The following is a 6,784-nucleotide window of genomic DNA, read 5'->3' as shown; positions in this document are numbered from 1 at the left end:
TCTATCTTCTATAAAACACATCAACAAGTACGTTTGTTTTGTTTATTTGTGAGAGAGAAGCTTTTGCTTCTAACATGGTATCAGAGCCCTACTGATTCAAGAGCCAAATTTTTCTAAGTTAAGAGTTCAATAAACACAGAGAGAGTTATGGAGATGGTGTCGAACATGAAGAAAATATTGGCTATTCAAGGGCCAAATTTCCTATGTGTATTTAAGCATCTTGGCTATTGTAGAATCGAACATGAAGAAAATATTGTTAAGAAACTTTTGTTCTTGTGTTGTTCTTATGAGCAATTCTCTTTGGCTTTGAAGAGTGACTGAAATTAGCTTTTATAGCTAACATTTGGTACCAGAGCCCGAATTTGATTTCTTAATCAAATTTGGATCCTCAGTGTCATGTTAAGTGGATGCTTTATTTGGATCAAAGTCAGTTTCTTTCAGATTTCGATATTACAACAGTGATGATCCGATCGATCTATGGCGTTTACGATGAAGACGGCTTCATTGAGGGAGTGAACGATGGTCGATGTGTGGAGGTTAGTGGGCAAGGTGGTTTCAGTTCAACAAAAGCTCTCGACATCAACCCGCCAAAAGAAGAGGCCGTCACTACAGTAACTAAAAAATTTAATCACGTCAACGTGAGAAACCTTGGTAAGCTACTTCTATCTTCTTTACGATGGCTGAAACGTGAAGGAAACAAGTTTGTGACTGATGCAACGTATGAAGGCAATGAAAGATATGAACCTGTTTACTTCATGTGAACCTTGAGGACAAGGCTCTTTTCCGGCGGTGGTGTCATGTACGTAGGGTGTGAGTTTTACAGGGTTTGACCTTTTTTTTCTGGAAATCATTCAAAATCCCATCTCCAAGGGTGTGATTGTATGAGTCATATTTTTCAACTAAAAAAGCTAACAAAGTCTTTTAAAATCATTCAAAGTAGCTATTTTTTTAAAAGTTGTAATATTTTGAATAACAGTAGATTTTAAGTGAGTTTTACAAATTTGAATTGAATAACAATAGATTGTGAATCATTCTAAATGATTTTATATAAATTTCAAGTTGAATAACATAGGATTTTAAAAGAGTTTTAAAAATCATCAATTGAATAACAAGTAATTTTAAAAATACTTTAAAATCTTCTAAAATATGAGTTTAATACCCCCCTCTTAGTTTAAATTTAGCTAAATTTTGACATTTGTATCAAATAATTTTTGGATATTTAGATTATTTTTGGGGTTTAGGTATAAATCTAATTGATACTCCCTTGGTTTCTTATTAATTCAATTTCTAGAATTTTCACACATATTAAGAAGAATTTTAAAGTCATACTTTGAACTTGTCTTATTAGTTTTTTTTTTGTCGACAATAAAGTTTTTATTATATATATATATTTTTAAACATCTGATAAGCTTTTATTGTCTGAAGGAGTGGTCCTCATTGAGGACATTTACTTGAAAACTAGGAATGTAAAAATAGCTGTTAAAAGAGATATTGTTCGGTAAAGGTTCTTTAGTCAAACGATCTGCGACTTTGTTGTTGTGTCTTCGTGTCCAAGCAAATGTAACTTCCTTGAAATTTTGTTTCCAATAATTGATCTCACAAACCCAATTGTGTACACGAAAGTTGTGTTGTTCTCCAGTGACTAGTTTTGTAATTGTTGCATTATCTCCTTCGAAGGTTACTCTCTCAAAGCCGCGTATCCAAGCTTGTTGCATTACAATGAGCAGGGCTTGAAGTTCTGCCTCCAAAACATTATCACATATCATGCCTTTGCTATGTCCAGCTGTTGTATAAAAACCGTCAGAGTCTCTAATTATCCATCCTGCTTGTGGTGTAGTATGCTGTCGGAACTGGCTATCATAATTACACTTAACAAAGTTCCCTTGTGGTCTTGTCCATTGGGAATGTTGTGATCGTTGTTGTCGATGGTTCTGATCAGTTCTTGTATCTTCAGACCAGCAGTTAACCCATTCTTTTGCTTCATTGACCGCTTTAGAAAGATCTTGGTGCCAAGTACTTCCTTTTTGTTGGTAAACCAACAGATTCCTACTCTTCCATATTCTCCATAAAGTCCATATAGGTAGTTTTCGTTCAAGCGTAGTAAGATTCTGGTTGTTGTAGCAATCCACTATACCTTGGAACTTGTCCTCAAAGCTAGTTGACAAACTAGTAATGTTGCTGTTAAGATTTTGACTTCCTCTCCAAATCGATTGGACGTAGTGGCAGTTAAAAAATAAGTGCTATGTTGACTCTTCTTCTTGACAACAGCGTTTACATTGAGGATCTGTAATTATTCTTTTGTGCCTTAACTTCGTACCTGTTGGTAGTGCCCTTGAAAGCATTCGCCATAAAAACTGTCGTAGTTTGGGAGCTATATCCATTTTCCATACAGCCGTCTTGAAACTTTGGAGTCCTGGAGGTGGACGTACTGCCTCAGCTTCATGCATATGTGTTGCCAACCAGTAACCAGATTTTACTGTATATAGACCTGAATCGTTGTAGTGCCAGCCAAGAAGATCTGGAGTAGGTAATGGGCTTAAGTGAATTCTTTGGATTAGTGACACATCTTCAGCAACGATAATGCTTCGTATGAGTTCCATGTTCCAGTTCGCTGTTCTGCCATGATAAGATCTTTAACTTGTAAATAGTTCATTTATATCCCTTCTATACTTCGTGGAGGTCTTGGTGGATTGGTTGGTAGCCAGGGATCAACCCAGACATTAGTCTTGGCGCCATCTCCAATCAAAAAATGCATACCCTGTTGTATCATATCTCGACCCTCGAGCAAAGATTTCCATATAAACGAAGAATGGTTACCAGATCCAGCTGTAAAACAGTTACCAGTCGGATAATATCTTGCTTTGAGGAAACGTGTAAGAAGACTTGTTGGAGCCTGTAGTATTCGCCATATCTGTTTTCCAAGAAGTGCCACATTAAACTTCTCTAAATCTCGAAAACCCAATCCTCCTTCTTTCTTTGGTAAACCCAATCTTTCCCAAGAAACCCAGTGCATCGACCATTTTCCTGGTGTTTTGCTCCACCAATAGTTTGCCAAAATACGATTTATTTCTTCACAAATGCCTTTAGGGAGTTTAAAGCAATTCATTGTATAGACTGGGAGAGCCAGAGCCATTACCACTGTTTTGAGGAGAATTTCTTTACCTGCTTCTGATAGATACCGATGTGACCATCCTTGAGTTCGTTGTTTGACCTTGTCTATTACCTATTGGAAGATCTCCTTATTTTTCCTCCCAATATGTTCTGGTAAACCCAAATATTTACCACAACCTCCGTCATTATGAATATTTAGGATTCTTCGTAGTCTCGTTTTGATATGAGGTTAAACTCGAGCGCCAAAAATGATAGCTGATTTTGAGAGATTGACAGCCTGACCTGATACTCTTTCATAATCCTTTATAATCTTCATGATTGTGGAACAGGATTTTGGATGTGCATGACAAAAGAACAGAGCATCATCAGCAAATAATAGATGGTTAATAGATGGGCCAGTATTGCTTATCTTCATCCCTTTGAGCTTGTTTTCCTCATATGCTTATGATAGTTGATGACTTAGGACCTCAGCACATAAGATAAAGAGATATGGAGATAGAGGGTCACACTGTCTTATTCCCCTCTCTGGTAAGATCTGACCTTTTGGAGAACTGTTGATCAAAACCGAGTAGCTCACTGACTCGACACACTGCATCACCCAATTTATCCAAGTTGAATCAAATCCTAAATACTGCATTGTGTCTCCAAGGAAGCTCCATTCTAATCTGTCATAAGCTTTTGAAATGTCTGTCTTCACTGCCATATATGAATTATCCCATCGCTTCCTTTACTTTAATGAATGTACCATTTCATGTGCGATGATGACGTTGTCCATTATATTCCTTCCAGGAATGAAGGCTGCTTGGTATTCAGAAACAATAGAAGACAAATGTTTCTTGAGTCTTGCAACTAGGATTTTGGAGATGATCTTGTAGCTTACATTGTAGTTGGAACTTCAACTTTCGGGATGAAACACAAATTGGTGTGATTCATTCTCGATGGCATATTACCTGTGATGAAGAAATTTTCAATTTCCTTGATGATTGGAGCTTTAATGTCTTCCCAGAACTGTTGGTAAAAGGCTCCTGTTAAGCCATCTGGACCAGTGCTCTCTATGGACCAATATCAAAGACTGCATTCTTGATTTCGTCTTCTGTCACTGGACATTGTAGTTCAACATTCATCTGACTGGTTACTTTCCTCTGGAAACCACGAAAAACAGAAGTGTAGTCCAAAGTTGAATCTCTTGTTGTCGTAAACAAATCTTTGAAGTAACTTTCAGCAACAGTGCCAATTTCCTTATCTCCTCGGTAGACTATTCCTTGGTTATCTTCTATCACAATGATCCGATTACGTGCAAGCCTTTGTTTGGCTTGAGCATAGAAGTATCTTGTGTTTCGATCACCTAACATCATCCATGTATTCCTGCTTTTCATCTTCCAAAAATGTTCTTCATCTTTATATGCTTGGTTCAACTGAACTCTGATATGATCTACCTCAGTAGTAGTAGAGTTACCATAGGTTAACGCATGATCCAAATCCCGCTTCAATATACCAATGCGAACCGTAGCATTCAAAAAATTCCTTTTCTTCCAATCCGATATCTTCTTCCTGCTTCTCTGAATCCTATCTGACAGTGACATTGTTGTGTCTTAAGAATTCCAACTAGCAACAATAGTTTCTTTAAAACCCTCTTTTTGAAGTAATCAGCTATCATATCTGAAAACATTTATGTGTTGCTCAACCTCATCGCAGAAGTTAGTCACAGCAGGTCAATGATCTGATCCTTCAAACGGTAGAAATTCAGTCTGTGCAGAAGGGAAAAGAGCTAACCATTCCGAATTTGCCATTACTCGGTCTAAACAGCACCAAACCGTGTGTGTATACCGTTTTCCAGTCCATCAGAATTTGTTGCCAATATGTCTCAAATCATGAAAGTCACAGGTAGTCAACATACGTCGAAAGTCGATGAAAGTTCTTTCTGGTCTTCGTGGACCCCCTCTCTTCTCATCATTGTCCTTAATCTCATTAAAATCACCCATTGCCAACCATGGTTCAAGACGAGAAGTGGATATTCGCTCAAACCTTTCCCATAAATTATTTCTGAGGCTTGGTTCCGGATGACCGTAAACAAACGACAAGTAGAAAGAACTTCCATTAAAAACAACTTGCATATCTACAAGATTAGCTGAAGCAAATACAACTGAAGCAGAGACTGATTTTTTCCAGAAAATAGCAATTCCACCACTTATACCTTGTGGTGGGACTGTAACAAAGTTAGGGAAGCCTAAATCACTAGCAACCTCACTGATCTTGTCATCACGCTGTTTTGTTTCTAGTAGGTATAACATGTCCGGGAAATATTGTCTTTGTATTTCCTCAAGGCGTCGAACTGTAAGGTCTATGCACAGACCTTGACAGTTCCAGCAGGCTGTAATCATGGAGGCTGTGGTGGTTTAGGGCCCACCGCGCCTCTACACTGGGTGCTCTGAGCAGATTTTCTGGCTGTACCGACTTCACGGATCAAGAGCTTTGGACTCGTTCCTATCTTTGAGTGCTCCAAATTGTCTTCCCTCTTTCTTTTCCCTTTCTCCATAGCTATCTGTTCTTGTGCTTGCATCGCTTGGTCCATTATTTCAGGGCGTGGATGAATGTTTAAAGAGTATCTCCGATACTCTGCTCTCCCTGGAATGTCTCCTGTTGCATTCTCATAAATAGGAACATGGTCAAGTAATCACCACTGAAGAGGCCATAGTGCAGATTAGCTTCATGGAGATCAGCTTCCTCTGGATCTTCTTCAACCAAAGCATCATGATTAGGATCAATGTCATATAGTTCATCCGCTTCATCATCGTTTGCATCTGCTTGTCCATCTTCCTCGCCATTTGCCACATCTTATTCAATATCAATTTCTCTTATCACCACGCCTGGATTTGGATTATCTGGAGGCGGTAGAACAGGTTCATCTGAGGGTTGTTCTTCTCCGCCATTTTGGATTAGACAAGCGCCAATGTCATGTGTGAGGAGTCCACAGACTTCACAAAATCCACGGAGCCGCTCAAAACGAAAGCGTAAGAGTGTGTTAATTCCCTCTTGGAATTGGACATTACGTTGGAAGCGAAGAGGATCAGTAATGTTCCAGTTGACTTGAACACGGACAAATTCCACACGAGCCGCAACCTCCGCATCATAGTCAAATTCAAGTAGATTACCAAGAGCACGTCCCACAATAACATTGCGGTTGAGGGAATGCCTCTGATTTGGATCCAAAACGGGATGAAATTGATAAGAGACGGATTTTGAAGCGGATTCCAGCGCTGAAGTATCAGCATACGGTCATTGAAGGCCCATGGACCACGCCGCATCACTGTCTCCAATGACTCTTCAGAGGGGAAGAGGAATTGGAATTGATTTTCGGGGATGAGTCTTCCATGAACCATCCCAGATTGTCCCCAAATTCGGGGCATAGAGGCAACAATGGATCGAAGGTTCTGGCGACGAGGCATTACCGGACGCCCAATGATCATGAAGCGATCCTCCGCCTCGGCTTGGGCCACCTCATCTTCTGGGAGAGCAATTGGGGCTTCATCAGCACCAAGGTTGAGATCATGAACTGCCCGTCGGAGGTTATCAGCCATTTTAAACAGGCTGTTGTAGAATCGGAAAGGAAATAGTAATACGAGAGCAATTGCTGAAATCGTGGATATGGAGAAACCATCTTCAAAACTGGGTT

The sequence above is a fragment of the Camelina sativa genome, chromosome 11 (genome assembly GCF_000633955.1).
Source record: "Camelina sativa cultivar DH55 chromosome 11, Cs, whole genome shotgun sequence".
In the NCBI taxonomy this organism is placed as follows: domain Eukaryota; kingdom Viridiplantae; phylum Streptophyta; class Magnoliopsida; order Brassicales; family Brassicaceae; genus Camelina; species Camelina sativa.
The sequence above is the reverse complement of the archived record's forward strand: the minus strand, read 5'-3'. Positions refer to the sequence as shown.